This window comes from Lontra canadensis, unplaced genomic scaffold (assembly GCF_010015895.1).
Source record: "Lontra canadensis isolate GAN:19392208 unplaced genomic scaffold, GSC_riverotter_1.0 scaffold17, whole genome shotgun sequence".
Lineage (NCBI taxonomy): Eukaryota > Metazoa > Chordata > Mammalia > Carnivora > Mustelidae > Lontra > Lontra canadensis.
The window spans coordinates 24983761-25001649 of record NW_022631011.1 but is presented as its reverse complement, the minus strand read 5'-3'; positions in this window follow the sequence as shown (position 1 = coordinate 25001649).

Genomic DNA, 17889 nt, shown 5'->3' with positions numbered 1-17889 from the left:
TTAACTTTATTTATATTTTATCATGTAGATGTTCCACAGCATCTCATTTTAAAAATTACTAGACCTTTTTGATTATTTAATACCTTATAGTCTATAGAAGCATCTCATCCTGATTTCTTGAGAAGAACTGATTTTCTCAGCTATACTGTTCTGTCCCACCATTTTGCATCCTTACTTCCCTCTCTCCTCTGGACTATACCTTCTTACCTAATACCCCTAAAGCTTCACACTCCCTCCCCCTCTACAGTAATTGGTAGGTCTAGTTCATCTTCAATTCTGATTACTAACTTTAGAGTTTTATAAAAACTCAGTTCCCTCTACTCTTTGTGTCATCAGACAATGGGTAAAGAAGAAAGAAGCTAAGGAGACAATTCTAGAACATTCCATGTCAGGATGAAGTATGAAAGAGCTATTAAGCCCCACACGTAAACAATGTTTGTTCTCTGACATACATAAAATAAATGTAAGTATCCTCATAGGTCTCTGGACACATACCCAATTTCCTTCAAGGACAGTCATAATTGGCTGTAATATTTTTTAACACCACAAACATATTCATTTCACTCACACATAAAAAGAAAAATCAAAGGGAAGCATAATGTTTGAAGAGGTACACTAGATCCAGAGTTCGTTTACTCACTAAACTTCATGAGTGATTTGCTGCCTCAAGTGTTTCAGGCATCAAATAAGGTGCTAAATATATGCAACACCTGGGGAAAAAATGGAACTGTGTGATGACAGCCACACGTAATGTCTATCCCAGGGTCTGTCTTTGTCTTTTCCCTTCTTTGGCCACATCTGTGTCTTTGGGTATACATGATCTCAGACACTCTTTAAAGAAACAAATGGGCTATAAAAAGATAAGCTGGCAGAAGTGTACTGGAACTGAAGAAGGACAACCCAAGTAGTTTGCCTCATGAAGGGGAAATAGTTATCAGCTAATTGTATGAACTTTCTCTTTAACATCATAGTGGGGTCACCTTTGTAATTTCTTAGAGTGCTTCCCTAAATCCTCCCCAGATGTTAGGTCAGAGTCTGTGAAGCATAAGTTGAAGTAAACAATTCCATACACTCAAGTTCTGAATGCTTTAAGTCACTCAGTTACTAATTCAGAAATATTTCTTAGGTGCCCACTGTCTGTCAGCTACTCTCATAGGCACTGGGAATAGAACAGTCAATAAAACACAAAAGCCTTTGTGAATTGTGGCCCCACTCCTTATTTCATATGCTGAAACCCTAACCTCAATGGGGCTCAATTTGATGAGATCACCGCCCCTATAAGAAGAGACACCAGCGAGCTCTCTCTGTGGATATACACCAAGGAATGGAGTCTTCCAAACTATTCTCACCACTGGTTGTTCTTTCTAACCTCTTTTTCTCAATATTTTTCTTCATAAAATTCATAACTTCTAATATATTATAATATCTTCTTACCTATTTTGTTTATTGTCCATATTAGTCTTTCTTATAATGGCAGCCCAGAGTAATACAGACAATAAACAAAATAGACAAGAAGATATTAAAGTATATTAGAAGTTATTTATTTTATGATAAAAAAAATATTGAGGAAGAGGGGCAGGATAATCCAGCAGTGAGAGTGGTTTGGGGAACTCTCAGAGAAGGTACCTTTGATCCAAAAGCTGACATAGATAAAGGAGAAGGCTGAGTGGCTCTTTGGGAGAAGAGTTTCCAGATTGCTTCAGGCCATGCAAAGCCACTGAGGCAGGAAGGTGCCTGACATATTCACAGAAAGAGGCCAGTGTGGCTGGAGCAGAGAAGAAGGAAGAAGGAGAGGGGCCAACTGTTCCTGATGCTCCTGTGCCTGGTGAGGAGCAGACAAGGCTGTAGCTTGGAAATCAGGGCAGAGGAAATGCAATCAGGAAGTATGCTTCAAGGGATAGACTACCTGAAAAACAGAAACATTCTCTGCTAATAAGCTTAACAAAGTGAGGCTTATAAATTGTTGGTTTCCCATTAAACTTTATTTTCAAAACTAATCAAAAAATTTTAAACAGGATACAAATCAGAATGATGTCTGAGGTATTAGTCTTTTTTTTAATCACCTATCTTCATATCCACTGTGTACCAGAAAGTATCATTATTAGTTTTCAAATTAGCCAAGAATTTTTAAATTAGTGAAGAAATTTAAACTACACTAGAGTTTTGTGTGATGGGCCAAGTTCTTTGCATCTATAGTCGGATAATGATGGTCTTTCTCATTTTGTTAAAAACAAATTTGAGGAATATGAGCCTTTCAATTAATCCCATTGATCTTTTACCCCTGACATCTTATTTCTGAAACTTTACTATAAATCAATGAATATCTGTTCACAAGATCTAGCAGATAACATATAAATTAATCAGTAATAAGTTAATATTAACATAAATCCAGAAATAGTTTATCATGCTAAGATGCTCAATCTTTTCCTGGACATATGTACTTCTGAATATAATTTAAAGTAACATATGTAAAATGCGAATATAGTTATGCCCTCAAATTTGTTCTGGCTCTTTATCAAATTAAATCAATAATAAAAATGAACTTGCAGAAACTCTAATTCCACAGTTTATCCCTTAGTTTCAGCTCCCATATAGGATCACATTTTCACTGCATTAACTTCATCACACATATGACTAAAGTAGCACTAAGTGTGATGTATAGGAAAAGGGTATCAAAAACCAGAGACAAGACTCCAAACAGATTCAGGGTCCCCTGGCTGTGTGGAGTCTCTATGGATGGCTTTGGGAACCATTCCAGATCACAGAGAGAAGAGTGGAACCAATCCAGTGGGACACACTAGGCACTAATGGTAATCAGCAAGCACAATGTGTTGATGCCCAACGGGACAGATGAGGTTAGCAAAGCATTAGTGCTTTAGGAGGTCATTTCCCAAATTGTGCATAAATGGTCCAAAGGGCCCTGATGCAAAAATCAAAGTCTAAATAATAGCTATTCAAAACCAGGTAGATGAGTTGTTTTGGCTTCAATGTATGTATTCATCAATAAATGGGGATAATTATATCTTTGTGCCAACACTAGAGTGTTGTCATAAAGATGAAATAAACCAATGAATTTGGAAATTTTTATATCAGTTTTTATCAAATTAATAATAATAATGTGATTATTTAACAAAGAAGAGTAATTAAACTAGAGAAGGAAGGAGGGGATTCTGTTTAATTCCATAGCTAACTCATTACATGTTGAATATTTATGTTTGTGTCCCTACTCCTAAGGTTATTCTAGAAATAGCTGTTTCTGGTCTCCCGGGCTATATCTCAATGAGCAGGGGTGTTTATGATGTGTTACTTCCACACATAACCAATAGCATTTGCAAGAAATATATTAAAGGATTTTATTTTCCTCTAACAGCAAGTAGAGGATCTTTGACTCTGCAGTAAATCTGTGGGAAGATAAAAGGAGAAATAAAAATCCTTATGATGAGCAATATTAAAAAACAAAAAGAAAAAAGTGCTCTGTAGGAAGAGAAAAGGAGACATTAATAGTGAATTTACTCAGTTTGTTTGGCTTAATAAAAAATGTCCAAACATCAAATCAAAGTAGTATTTTTATTATCCAACTTCACTATATAATCTGAAAATAATTAATAGTCCAACAGAGAAACATTAATGAATTATGTGGATTATTTAAAAGGCACAATATTTCCTGTTTGTTCTCCTATTCAAAAACAATGGCATTTTTTAACTTTAGTCAAAAGGAACAGGAAAAAGTGGTAGATAATATTATAAAGGAACAAATTATAAAACAAAAACAAACATTAAACTCGGTTATTAAAGGAAATTTATACCAACAAAGCTCTTATTAAAGTGATCTAACTTCCCCTTTGTTATTATAAAAATTATGTAGCCTATCTTGTCTGACTCTCCATCAACTTAATAAAAATGTCTTTCACAAGTGCCATTAGTTTTCATAGAAGAAAATCCGAAGAAACACATCACAGCATTTCACTGCATGAATTCCATAGGATTATAGGGTCTTTATACTTCAGAAAAGCCCTAGATCACATGGAATTCCCTCTGTTAACAAGGTAATTCCAAAGTACATGTATGAAATAGTCTTATTATCCTATCTGGCCTTTTCTCAGTGTTCCTTCGCCTAAAATATTCAAATCTGCCTTGTCTTACAATTAAGTCTTGGCTTTGCATCTTCTGGGTCATACCTTCAGCCTGCAACTCTCAACCCTCAACAATACTACTACTTGTGGAATTTTAAAAAGAAAATAAGACCACAGTTTACCAGTTTTAGTTGGTGTGATTTTCTATCTAGTAGGAGGCCACATGTAAAGGGCAAAAGAATCTGAATTTAAATTATAATTATAACGTTTATTATTTTCATGTAATTGGGAATTTTTAAAAAAATCTCTGACCTTCATTTCCACATCTGTAAAATTGCCATAACAGTTAATAATAGTGTATCCATATGCAATGTCTGGCATATATTAGGCATAAAACAAATAGCACCATTATATTTTATTGCATTTCTACAATTAAGTTAAAAACTCATAATTTGGAACTACTAAGTAAGTCTAGGTAAAATTGTGGAATCTTAAAACTCTCTACTATAAATACATTAAATATTTTTTACATGTATTATCTCCCCCTAAAAAACTGTAAGGTAGACAGGACAGATATTTCATTTTAAGGATGAGGAGATGGGTTCAGTGAATTGTTCAAATCATTACTATGCAGTAGATCAAGGAAGTAAATTCATGTTCTATGGCACTGACCACTCCCCACTATGTTACTGAAAATAGCAGCAACTGGAGGGTTCTATGGTCCACACTCTTAAAATCTTCCTCATCTCAGTTGACGGCAACTTTATCCTTCCATGTAGTTGAGACCAAAAACCTTGGAGTCATTCTTTATTCCCTTCTGTCATACTATCATATTTCACATATACTTACTCAAGATTTTTAAAAAATTTATCTTCAGGGGCACCTGGGTGGCTCAGTGGTTAAAGCCTCTGCCTTCGGCTCAGGTCATGATCCCAGGGTCCTGGGATTGAGCCTCACATCGGGCTCTCTGCTCAACAGGGAGCCTGCCTCCTCCTCTCTCTGCCTGCCTCTCTGCCTACTTGTGATCTGTCTGTCAAATAAATAAAAAAAATAAAAATATAAAAAATTTATCTTCAAAATATATCCAGATTTCTTCTAATTCTCCCTACGACCACCAATGGTCATCTGTGTTTTGAATTTCTCCCAAATTTCTACTCTTACAACTCAGCACTGCTAACCATGGTCCCTTCTCAACAGAGCAGCCAGAGTTACTCTTTAATAATACAAGTAAGATCATGTGACCGTTCTCTCAAAATCCTCTAATGATTCAATTTTGCTACGTAAACACCAACATCTTTGCAATGGTCTAGAAGGCTGTCTATTACCGGACACCAGTTAATTCCTTACTTTCCCCTCTCATTTTCTTTGCTCTACTCCCATAACAACTAGTCTTCCCTGAGGGCTGTAGTGAGACTCCCTGGAATCCTCTTTCCTCAAGTATTTTCACAGTCAATTTCTTCACCTTCTTTAAAGAGCATATATTTTCTAAAATGTCACTTTCTCAATGAGGTTTATCCCTGGCCTCCCAGTTTAAAATGAGAACTTATCCCTCAGGAAGTTCTGATTCCTTTACCTTGATCTATTTATTTTTATTTCCATAGTATTTTTCCCCTTCTGACACACTATATAACTTACTAAGTGTATTAGCTATAGTCTGACTCCCTCTGACAAAATATAGTCCCCATGAGGTTAAGGACAAGTGTCTAGCAGGTAATCAAGTGCCGCCTAAATGAATACTGCCTTCTGATTGCCATCTCACTTTTAGAACAAAAACCCAACCAACTCCTCCCAAACACACACATGGACACTTCTGACAGACCTAGTCTTCCTGGGCATTATAAGAGTGTTTCTCAGAATATTCTTCATGTATCAAAATCTTCTTAGAATCAAATTACATAGGAATATTGACTTAAAGAATAAATTCCTAGTGCCCCCTCCAGAAATGCTAACTTAGAGTTTTTCGAGGTGATTTTTATGAATATGACCTATTTGTACCCTGGAGCTTGAGACCATTCGCTAGCCCTGTCTCTCTTCCCCTTCTGTTTTTCTCCATCTCAGCCATAGTCTTTCTTGCAAAAATCTGTAAAACCAGGCATTCCCTAAAGCATCAATAATTGAAACATTTACAAAAGAAATCTTTTCCCACTTTCTATATTCCACTCTGAAAAACGAAAAGCACAGATATGGGTCAGGGTCAAGGTGCTAACACCAAAAAGTTTCAGTTCATGACAGAAAATAATGTGGTAGCCATGTCACATGTCCAACTTGAAATAATCTCTTTCTATTTCTTTTGTTTTCTATCCTGCTTGTTGGGAGTAATATTTTCTGCTAGGTTCATGGAATAGAGTTTGGAAGAAGGCTTTTTTAAATATTAGGAACAATTAAGGAATAATAATTTTAGATTATTTTCCAAAAGAGCAATCAATGTCCTTTCTAAAATTTGACTTCTAGGGCCCTAAAGTAAAGAAACTGGATCCTGAAGATTACAGGTGGAGAATTTCTGAAGTATGTCCATATTCAAGTGGAGGTCAAAAAAGCCCAAATGAAAGAAATCCAGACTGACAGTGACAACTAGGGATTGATCAAAAGTTCTTCATAAAAGGGCTGTTTTGAAGATTCTGATTCTGACTTTGAAAGAACTAAAGTGATTGACAGTGGAAGGAATCTCATATAAAATTCCTTAAATAAAAATGTATTGACTTAAAATTAAAAAAAAGAAACATTAAAAAATGTGAAGATTTATACAATCTCAGTCTTGCCTTCCAGATCTTATAATCTTAAAAGATGTTTGAAATGCATACACTAATATTCACAAAGCAAAGCATTAATGGTATGATATAGACAGATCGAATGTAGGCCCCTTCACTGACAGCTCTCACTGTGTTGGGATGTGATAATGGAATGTATCACCAAAAAAGAGATGTTACCTGATCAAAATCATTGTGTTCAACATTTAAATTTATCTTTCAGCTTTGACCAATTATTTTAAACATATAGATAAATTTGATAATATGCTTTCAGAATGCATTCTGTATGGCATGGTAAATACATGCTAAAAGTTTCCAGTGAAGATTGAGTCAATTAGTTCACCCACAGGGCTGAAACCTTTACCAACCCTATGCTTTGCTGGGAAATGAAGGAGGAAAGAGGACCAAGTATTTGATGTAAATCAAGTTCAATGTCCATCTGGAAAAAGAAGTAGTTCCAAAAAAAAAAAAAAGAAAGAAAGAAAGAAAGGAAAGTTTCAAAATGAGTTTCAAACTTGATACAAGGGCAAATAATTATATCTTATATTTCTTAACTACCACCTGCTGTGATATAGGAATTATAGTCCTATGAGTCTCTTCTAAAATGCTTACCATGAACTTTGGGTATGAGATAACTGATAAATACTTCTTCATTTATTAGCCCATAAATGTTGACTATTGGAAAATTCACATATATGTATATAGTGTGTATATAATAAATATAGAATATGTATTTTACATTATATTTATATAGTAAATATAAAATGTGTATGGAGTGTTAAATATGTTTATATGTGTGTATATAAAGTCACAGTTTTTCTAAAAACATAAAACACAGTAACATACTTGACTGAAAGCTGACCACTGAGGCTTCAAAATGATTATCCTTTGTAAGTTTATTTCACCTGAGAGATAAACAGTGCAGCATTATTTTGCTTAATATACATTCAGGCATCTGGATTTCTTCCACGTGTTTATCTGACACAATAATATCTACTAGCTTTTTCAGAATGGAAGCCATAATACAATACCACATATTTCTGTAAACAATGAAGCAATTATTTTATCTTCAGTTGATGCTGAAGACTGTCAGAGAGCCAGATCACCTGAGATATCCCTTCTGTAGTATGATTAAGTTTTACATTGATTTATGGGCAAAGAATAGGACACTTGTTACAACTCATTCTGCTGAGAATTTTTTGAGTCTCCAAAACTCAAGAGAATCTCAAACTTTTAAAATGAGAGTACAATAGGTATGCATACTGTTAAGTAGGAACAATGGAAAAACTTTTAAAATGGGAGTACAATAGGTATGCATACTGTTAACTAGGAACAATGGAAAACCAATGGTTACATAAATTACTCAATTTTATTTAAGTCCATAAGGTTAATCTCATGGTTCAGAAATTTAAATTCCATGAGAAATTTACTCATGGACATTAAATAAATGCATAGCTTCTTTTTATGAGAAATTATTTTAGTTTCCTAGGTATCCTATTTTGAGGGAATGGAAGAAACATGTTTTGTTTATTTGGAAATTATATAAGAGTATTATGAAATTTTAATCAACCTTCACATAAATAAGCAACATCTTAAACTCTAAATAAGTAGAAATTATTCATTTATTCCAGTACAAAATGTCTTCACCCCAAAATAATTATAAGAATCAGTAATTCTGTACAGCAACAATCCTCAAAACAATTCCTAATCAGCCATGTGCATTTCAATCTTTAGAAATAATTAAAAATCTTGAAGCTATCAATGAAACAGGATTAATTGACTTAAGTATATTTCAAAACTTAGTAAGTTTTGCTAGCTATGTGCATTTATCTAACCTCTTAGGCTATTTCAAAACTTAAAGAGATTATAAAAACAGTAGAAAGAACCCCAAACACTCCTATAATGATGTAGTTGGTGGTGTTTGGCGCAACTGGCCAATTGTACAATGAGCTTCCAGAGCATTCAATCAATATGAGTACAGGCCATCAGGGAACTATCATATTGCCCTTTTAAATTTTCAGCATTCTGATGATGAAAGAATAGTCAACTATTATTCTATTGTAACACCATCTCTACTGCATGGACCTTACTAAATGTTTTAAGGGAAGTTTCAAAAGACTCAATTTTGCTGGCTCTCCAAACTATAATGGGAATGTAATCCTCCCTGGGTCAGTCTTTCTGGCTGCCCTACTACCCTCATTCCCTGTCCCCATGCTACCCACACACCCTTGTCTTGTTCATTCTGATTTCTTCAACAGACTTGATCAACTCTTCGTGTGACCCTTTCCTACTACCATATACAGAACACGTGATGTTTAAACAAGTGGAGTATAATCTTCAATTTCATGAACTAATGACACAAAACCCCAGAACCTTGTTTTTCAGTGTTCCTCGGAACCCCACTGTCCCATAAAATGTTAGCTGAGTATTATGAGGAGTTCATAACTTGCCAGAAGTGAATAAGTGATCCATGTACATTTAATCCCCCCCGCCAAGAAACCCATCAGATAAGAAATGTTACGGAAGCAATGGAAGGTGAGGAAGGCTAAGAGCTCTGTCCAAGGTCACTGGTTAATCACGGGTGAAATCTGACCCCAAGCAGCATGACATCAGAGTCCATGCGTGGAACTACCTATTCTATATTGCCCTCTTGTTAATAGAAGGAAAGCTTCTGTCTGTATTCTAACAAATTGGTTAGTACTGTGTTCAGTAGATCTGGAAGGAGATGCACAGTGTTCGTTGTTACTCATTATGCATTTCAGCACTTTCTAGGCTCTGTGAAGCTCTGTGGTTTACTTTGGGTGGTGGATTGTATAATGTCTACCTCTCTGCAGAAGCATTCATTTCCTCTGCTTTCTTCAGGTTAGGCTGGGCCATGAAATTGATTGGACTAATGAAATTTGAGCAGAAGTGATATGTGTTACTTCTAGACACAGATATTAAGAGCTAATGGGTACTGCCCAGGCTCTTTTCCACCTCAGTCATAGCAACATAAAGTATTCCACTGTTCCAGTGGCTTCTCTGTCCGATTGCTTTCACAGTAAAAACAGTGACACAGACTAGAGGCTGTAGCTGACCCACGAGGGACACTTGTGAGAAATAAACATTAGTTGTTTTAAGCTACTAAGACTTACTGGTTGCTACTTGAGTTATCCTGGCGTTTGGGGGGTTTCAGTTTTTTGTTTTTACCAAATTTGTTTTACTTTGAAAGCTGTTTTTCATTAATATCTGATGAAGTACTGGTATGACACAGAAAATGGCTGGAGAAACTCTTCCTTGATGCAATATTATTAAAAGATAAAAAGGAAATGTTTGGGAGATGCTGCGAAAACTACAGTATGGCTTTTTCTTGTCACAGTATAACTGAAGCCTGAAGAAAAGAATACTTAAACCTGACAGTTCTTTTAACTATGTTCTCCCCAGCAATAACCTCACAAAAGTACCTATGCACAATACACCTGTCCCCCAAGGGGTTGCTCCCTCAAATATATTAATTAATTAATTCAAAAATTATTTTCTGGGCAGACATGGCGCCGACTTTGCCACCGGTGCACCTCAGGTACACAACTTTGATCTTGCTGGGGTCGAACTTGGGTGGCACAGCAGAAAACAAAAATTATTTTCTGAATGCTTACTAGATGTTATTGGTGTCAGGTACCCACTCTCAATTCACCCTAAATTGCCTGGTGATGATGTAGAAAACTCTAGCTTCTCAATCTCACTCAATAAAAGCTTTAAGTATTTAAGTAATATTCTAACGATTTTTTTGTGATGTCAGCTTGCCTAGGATATAGTTCCCTGTGACTCACTGGAATCCTGTCTGGGTGTGCTGAGGATGGATTTTGCAGATGTAATTGGAGTCCTTAATCTGTTGACTCTAAGCAAGAGGGAGAGAGGGAGACTACTCTGGATACCTCAGTGGGCTTGACTTAATCAGTCAGAAGAATTTCAAGGCAAGGATGAGGTTTCCCTGAGAAAAAAGAAACTGCACTTTGGCTTTTATACTCTGCTTAAATGCCACACATTGTTCTATGACTTATTTTGCTCTATTTAATATGTTTTAAAGATTTTCTTTATTTATTTGTCAAAGAGAGAGAGACAGAGAGACAGGAGAGAGAGCACAAGCAGGAGGAGCAACAGGCAGAGGGAGACACAGACTCCCCACTGAGCAAGGAGCCCAATGCAGAACTCCATTTCAGGACCCGGAGATCATAACCTGAGCTGAAGGCAGCCGTTTAACCAACTGAGTCACCCAGGCAATATAGTATTTTGAAAATTTATCCATATTAACTAGTTCAATTTTCTCTCTTTGATAATCTCCCATTATACGAGCATACCAAAAATAATTTATCAATCCTCCTGCAAAGGATATTTATGTTTCTTGATATTGTTGTCTTTACATAAAAAATCTCCATAAGCATTCTTATACACGTCTCCACATGAACATGTCTAAGAGCTGATGTAAAGTTCCTACCTAGAGGTGGAAAGTTTCTTCAGCATTACCAGATATTTCCAAGTCACTCTACAAGATTGTTTAATAAGACTATAATACCACAAGCAGTGTATAAGTACCCTTACTATAGATAGATAGATATGACATTTGTATTTCTTCTCTGTGCATTGCCTGCCCATTTCCTTTATATACTTTACTATTGAAAGTTTTGTGCTTTTCATACTGATTTTTTAAGTTCTTAATATAACCTACATAATTTATTGTCAGTTATGGTCATTGTATATATTTCTGTTGCTGAGATGTTTTTTCTACTCTTTAAAAAATAACATTTTTATGCAGAAGTTTCTAACTTTAATGTATTCAGAATGATCACTGATTTCTTTCATAGTTTACTTCTTCATGCCTACTCAGCCTTGTCTTTTGGTCTCCCACCAATTCTGCAATCCTTGGGTATTCCTTCAATAAATGTCCTTTGGTAAAAATTGGCCAGAGACATTCTCTGCTGCTTTCAAACTAACTAATACAATCCTAAAACCATACTATGACTTTATTTGAATAACAATTAAACTTTAGGCAGAGAAATCTTTGCACAATAACTCAAAAGACCTGCTTATAACCTGAACAAATTTTTCATCACTTTAAAAAATTCAAGACAGCAGATATAACAACACATGAGTGAAGCTCAGAGTATTTTTATATTTCTGTATTATGTAAACTCATACACAACAAAAAAGGACAGCCATATGGCTGTTGAGTACTTGAAAAAGAAGATAAATATTGATTACTGAATGTAGTGTGAAATGAAAATTTTTCTCATTAACATAGAACTTTCTGCATATTTCTATGAGTCCTTGCTTTTTAAGAAGCTGACTTTGAGCGAGTAAGATAAGTACAATTAAGATAGAATAGAATACAGTGCAAAGATTCAGAGTTATAACTCTCAAGTCACTTCTCAAAATTACACAAAATAAAACCATTTGCAAAATGATGAGAATAACTATAAGGAGTACAAAAATTTTGGAGGCTTATAAGGACCAGGCTCTTTCATCTACGAGGATTTGCCCTTAGTCATCCAGCCTTAAGAATAATGATTGTTCCTGGAATCGTTCAAGGGTCAAGATATGAAACCAAAACAGTTTTTTTTCCCCTTTCTTTCTGAGAAGGCTAAAAAAACACTAAGGAAGCATAACCCATTAATTCAAAAAATTCCATCTCACTGAAGAGTTCATCTGGCAAACTATAGAAATATGAAGCAAGGTTTTTTAAAAGGTTGTGCACACAATCTTCTCTCTCCTGCTAAGTGATGCTGAAGATTGTTGTCTTCTTTACTGTTACAACAACGTTGGTGTTATGTTAACTGATTCATGACACAGAACTTCTGGGATCCCAATGCCAAGACACATATGTAGCATCCATACACCTAGCAATGACTGTATTAATTGTGTTTGTGTGCCTCTATGTGTGTATGCGAAAACAGACATTTAACTATGACCCTAATTCAAGATTCATTATAATACAGAATACAGCAAGAAGTTTCAAAGGATAAAATTCCCATTTGGTTTTTTCACTGAGACCAGATTTGTTTCTTTTGATCTATGTGCCAAAAACCCTCATAAATGTGATGGTATGAGGAAGTAATTTTGGAAACTGAGGAGAAGAAGCCAACTATACCTTAGCCTGAGGTATACTTCACCAAGGGTTCCATGGATCAAGAGTAAACAATAACATTCTTACTGAAAATTCATCAGCTTTCTTCAGACTCATTTGTACTTTGCTGTGACACCTGTCCTAAGTGACTCGTAATCCAGTTTATAAAAAAAAAAGCACTATTGGTGTGTTTAATGCTTTAACTTGTTGTCAGAGTGGGTTTTGTGTGTATATGTTTTGAAGTAATCAATCCATATGGAAGAATCTTTCTTTTTCTCTTGTTGCTTTCATTTGGTTTTTATTTTCATGATAGAAGTTCCTTTGCAAAGAATGCTCACCTTAAGGCAAAATATCAGCTACTCTCACAAGTGATGAGAATTTATAGGAATACTCATTAACAGATAATACCTAATGAATAGTACCTAATATTATTATTTTATAGCCAGTGTATTTGCTGTACGTAAAAAAGAAAGGACAATATTAACATTAAAGATGAAAAATAATCCTCTTCCTAATCCCCCAAATCATTTTATCTCCAATTAATCTGCAGTCAGAACAGGCAGTTGACATAAAGTAAAAGAGATTGTCCTGATAAGACCTCTTAGTGGGGTGGGAGGATTTTAATTAAGATGAGGCATTTCTGGGGTGCCTTGGTAGCTCAATTGGTTAAGCATCTGAGTCTTGGTTTCAGCTCAGGCCATATCTCAGGGTTGTGAGATGGAGCCCCACCTGGAGCTCAGTGCAGAGACTGCTTGCGATTCCCTCACCATCTCTGGACTCCTCTGCCCCTCCCCCCATTTGCATGTGGGCTCTCTCTCTCAAACAAGTAAATAAAATCTTTTTTAAAAAAGAGGCATTTCTGAGTGTATGTTGTTTCTAAGTGGTGGGAGATTACGTTAACATACAACATTAACTATATACGAGTTCAAAGGCAAACTGAAAGAAATAGGAGAAACTGGTTGCATTCACTCTTTTTGTAAATATTCTGTCTTCCTACATGATCTAGCAAATTGTTAATCTCCACTGAGGAAAATAAAGTCATTAAAAAAAATTTCTTAAATAATTTAGTATCTGTTTTCAGTGCTCACATTTTAGGGTCTTCAGAAGTAATATACATACTAGATTGTTGGTCTAGACATATTAAAAAGATTTTTCATTTTTATTTTACAGTCCACACTTCAGAATTGTTTTACAAATCCCCAGTAGTACTTCAGGGCTGAGTACTTGGCAAAGTAGATACTGGTGCCTCATTATGGCAAACCAACTGACACCAACTGACATATGTGTAAGCCATTTCGAGCAGAGTTAGTTGCATATATATTTAAGAAAAGAAGGATCTGTTCCTTATTTCCTTCCTCGGGGTGGGGCACGTCAGGCTCTGCAATCAAACAGAACTGTACTGAGACAACATTAACTGGAATATCTTTACAATAACTAGAAGAGTAAATATTTGCTTTTTTTTTTTTTTTTTCAAGAAAAGAGAAAGCACTCATCTTCGTTGGCAACATCAAACCGTGACAGTGATGTATGTCATTTGTCCTGTTATCTCAGGAAAACTTTCTCCCTATCCTGGTGAGCAGGGGAGGCAGGACAACTCAGTCCCTTTGTGATGGCATAACTGCATGCCCCAGGAAGCATACATAACTGGAATACTTCTTTGGAGTAACTCCAGCACAAATTGGACTTTTGAGAGGAGTCTGTTAAGAGTAAGGATGCTTAAAAAAAAAAAAAAAAAAGAGTAAGGATGCTGCTTCCCACAAATCTGAAATAGCAGGATCCTGATTTTGCTGATAAACACATGCAATGGGCAGAACATCACTGTTGGAGAGGAGCCTGCTCCTCATGTTGCCTTAGTGGGAAGGGCACTTCTAAGGAGGGCCACTGACCTCACTTGCCCACGTGTGTCCAAATGGCAAAATTCCTGCTCTCATGAGTCTTAGAGTGCTGCATCCTGCTCCCTGTCCCATTGTCAACCTAATAAATCTCTGAAGGCAGGGGCTCATCTGTGCTTGAATGACCTATTCATTTTTGATGGAAGTATAAAATATTCAAACTTGTTGGGGAATTAAAAATATGTGCCCCCCGTATTCATGGAGGTATTATTTGTAGTGACAAAACTTAGGTATAACCCAAATGTAGAGTCATAGAAAATTGGCTGAAGAAGCTAAGGTATGTGCACATGACTGAATTCTTTGCAGCTATAAAAGAGAATGGAAAAGGTCTCAGTAAAACTGATACAAGTGATTACTAGGATGCATCATTAAATCAAAGGTGAAAACAAGTGTATATAGTGTACAACTTTGGTGTTAAAAAAACACACAGAAAAAGAAAAGAAGAAAGGAAGGAAGGGAAAGAGAAGCCATAAACTGATAAAAATGATACCTGAGGGGATAAAAATGGTAAAACGTATACCACCTTTTTATATAGCTTAAGTTTTGCACCATAGCAACATTTCATCATATTTTATATATTCAAAAATAAAATGAAATCAAAAGTAGGAAAAAATAAGCCCTAAATTATATATAGACGGAAATAAATGAACTTAACTCCAAAACAAATTGATAACACTGACTCTGAAAATAACTTAGAAAAGAAAATAATTTTAAAGACCACTTTTGAATACAGTAATATACTATCCTGAGGAAAGAAAGAAATCTAAAGTGGTCTTAAAATTGACTTGATAAATTTCTTATTATTGGAAATATTAACAGCATGATTCTAAAACTAAAACTAAAAATTAAAACTAAAACTTAATATACATTAAGTATATTAAGTAGACTAAAACTAATATGCAAATTAAATTGTGTCAGAGTAAAAACTGTTCATTGTACGTAAGAGGAGATTCAACTATAAAACTTTAAAAACAGTAGTAAGGAAACACTGTAATATTACATTGGACTTGGAAACATCTATATAAATTCATGACAACATATATATTTCCTAAAGCTTTATCAATGAAAGCAGCTCCTGTCAAAAAAGAAAACTAAATAAGTGATCATTTGTATTAAGTGAGTAAAAAAAAAAAGAAAGAAAGCTAGCTCTATCCATTAAAAGGGCCTAAAAGAAATGCCACTTCAATAACAATAAGTATACTTCATCTAGAGATTGTTTTCTAAATTTCATTCTTCACTGAAAGGTCTAGTGTTCCTTGGAAAAACAGCTGATTCAAGGTGTGGTACAGAAAAAGTAGGAGAGCCTGGGACAGCTTGTCATTCTAGAAAGCAAAAGATTGCTCAGTGATTAATGGGGTCATGCCAAAGGGACACAGGAGGCAGCTTACAAGAGATACAAGCAGTCAACAAAGAAAAACAAAGGCAAAGGAGATATAGATAGATATAGAAATAAAGATATAGATATAGATATAAAGTTTAAACCTTTCATTTTAACCCAAGTGAACAAACAAATGTAAATCAACCAGTATTAGAATAAACTAACACTTAGGTACCTCCTGATATAAAACCATAAGAAGTTCACATTATTTATTGTAGCATTATTGTAAGAAATGCTTATCTAGTATTTAATCATGAGAAAACAAGTAGACAATTCCAACATGTGGACTCTTTAAATATCCATGACCATTAAAAGAAACAGACAAAGAAGGCATAAGAATTAAATTCAATTGTGAACCTTAATTTGGCCTTCAATTGAGAAGAAAGAGCTTTAAAAAATAATTCAGGAAATAATTGGAAAATCTGAATATGTACTCTGCATAGTCCAGCAATTCCTCTTGGAGAAATTTTTCCTAGAGATATAGTCACATAAATAGATCAAGATATGTACAACACTTGCAAGAGAAAAAAAAAAGAAGAAGACGACCCCTATAGTCCATCAATATGAAAATTGTTTAATTTAGGTGTTATTATGCAGTCATTTAAAAACAAAACAAATTCACTTATACTGAAATGACAAGCTGTCCAAGATAAATATATTGTCAAGCAGAAATACAAGTAAGCTCCAGGACAGAATTATGTTTTGATGTAATTTTTGTTTTAAACAATCTTCACAACTAATGAGAAAATTAAAAGGCTATTTATATGATAAACAGTAATGTTTCTACACTAAAGGATTTGAGAATGATTTCATTCTCTACAACATAAACCACAGAATTTAAACTTTCTATAGAGCGTATATTACTTTATAATAACTTCACTTTATTCCCCCTTTCTTTACTACCCTTATTAAGAAATGTGTGCAACAGAAGTGTAAAACCTAAAACTACAAAATTTCTAGAAGAAAACATAGAAGAAAATCTCTGACTTTAGTTAAGGCAAATATTTCATAGATACGACATCAAAAGCATGATCCATTAAAGAAAAGTTGATAAAATAGGGTGCCTGGGTGGCTCAGTGGGTTAAACCTCTCCTTCAGCTCAGGTCATGATCTCAGGGTCCTGGGATCAAGCCCTGCATCAGGCTTTCTGCTCAGCAGAAAATCTGCTTCCCCCCATCTGCCTCTCTGCCTACTTGTGATCCCTCTCTGTCAAAAAAAAAAAAAAAAAAAAAAAGACAATAAAATGAAAAAAGAGGTTGCATACTGGCAGAAAATATTTTAAATAATATATCTGACAAAGGACTTTTATTCCAAGTGTATTAACAAAGAACTCTCAAAGCTTAATAACAAGAAAACAAACAACCATTAAAAAATGGACAAAACTTCAACAGATGTTTCAGCAAATCCTCCCACAATAATATGTTCACCATCACTAGTCACTAAAGAAACGTGAATTAGAACCATAATTTGATACCATTGCACACCTATAAGAATGGCTTCAAAATAAACACTATGAGATCAAGTGTTACTCAGGATGAAGAGCCACTGGGACTCCCCTGTGATATAACCAAGCTAAAAAAAGTTTGTCAATTTCCTACAAAGACTACACTGACCAGCAACTCTACACCCAGGTATTTGCCCAAGAATAATCAAAATATAAAACACCATTCATGAATATTTAGAATAGCCAAAGATGAGG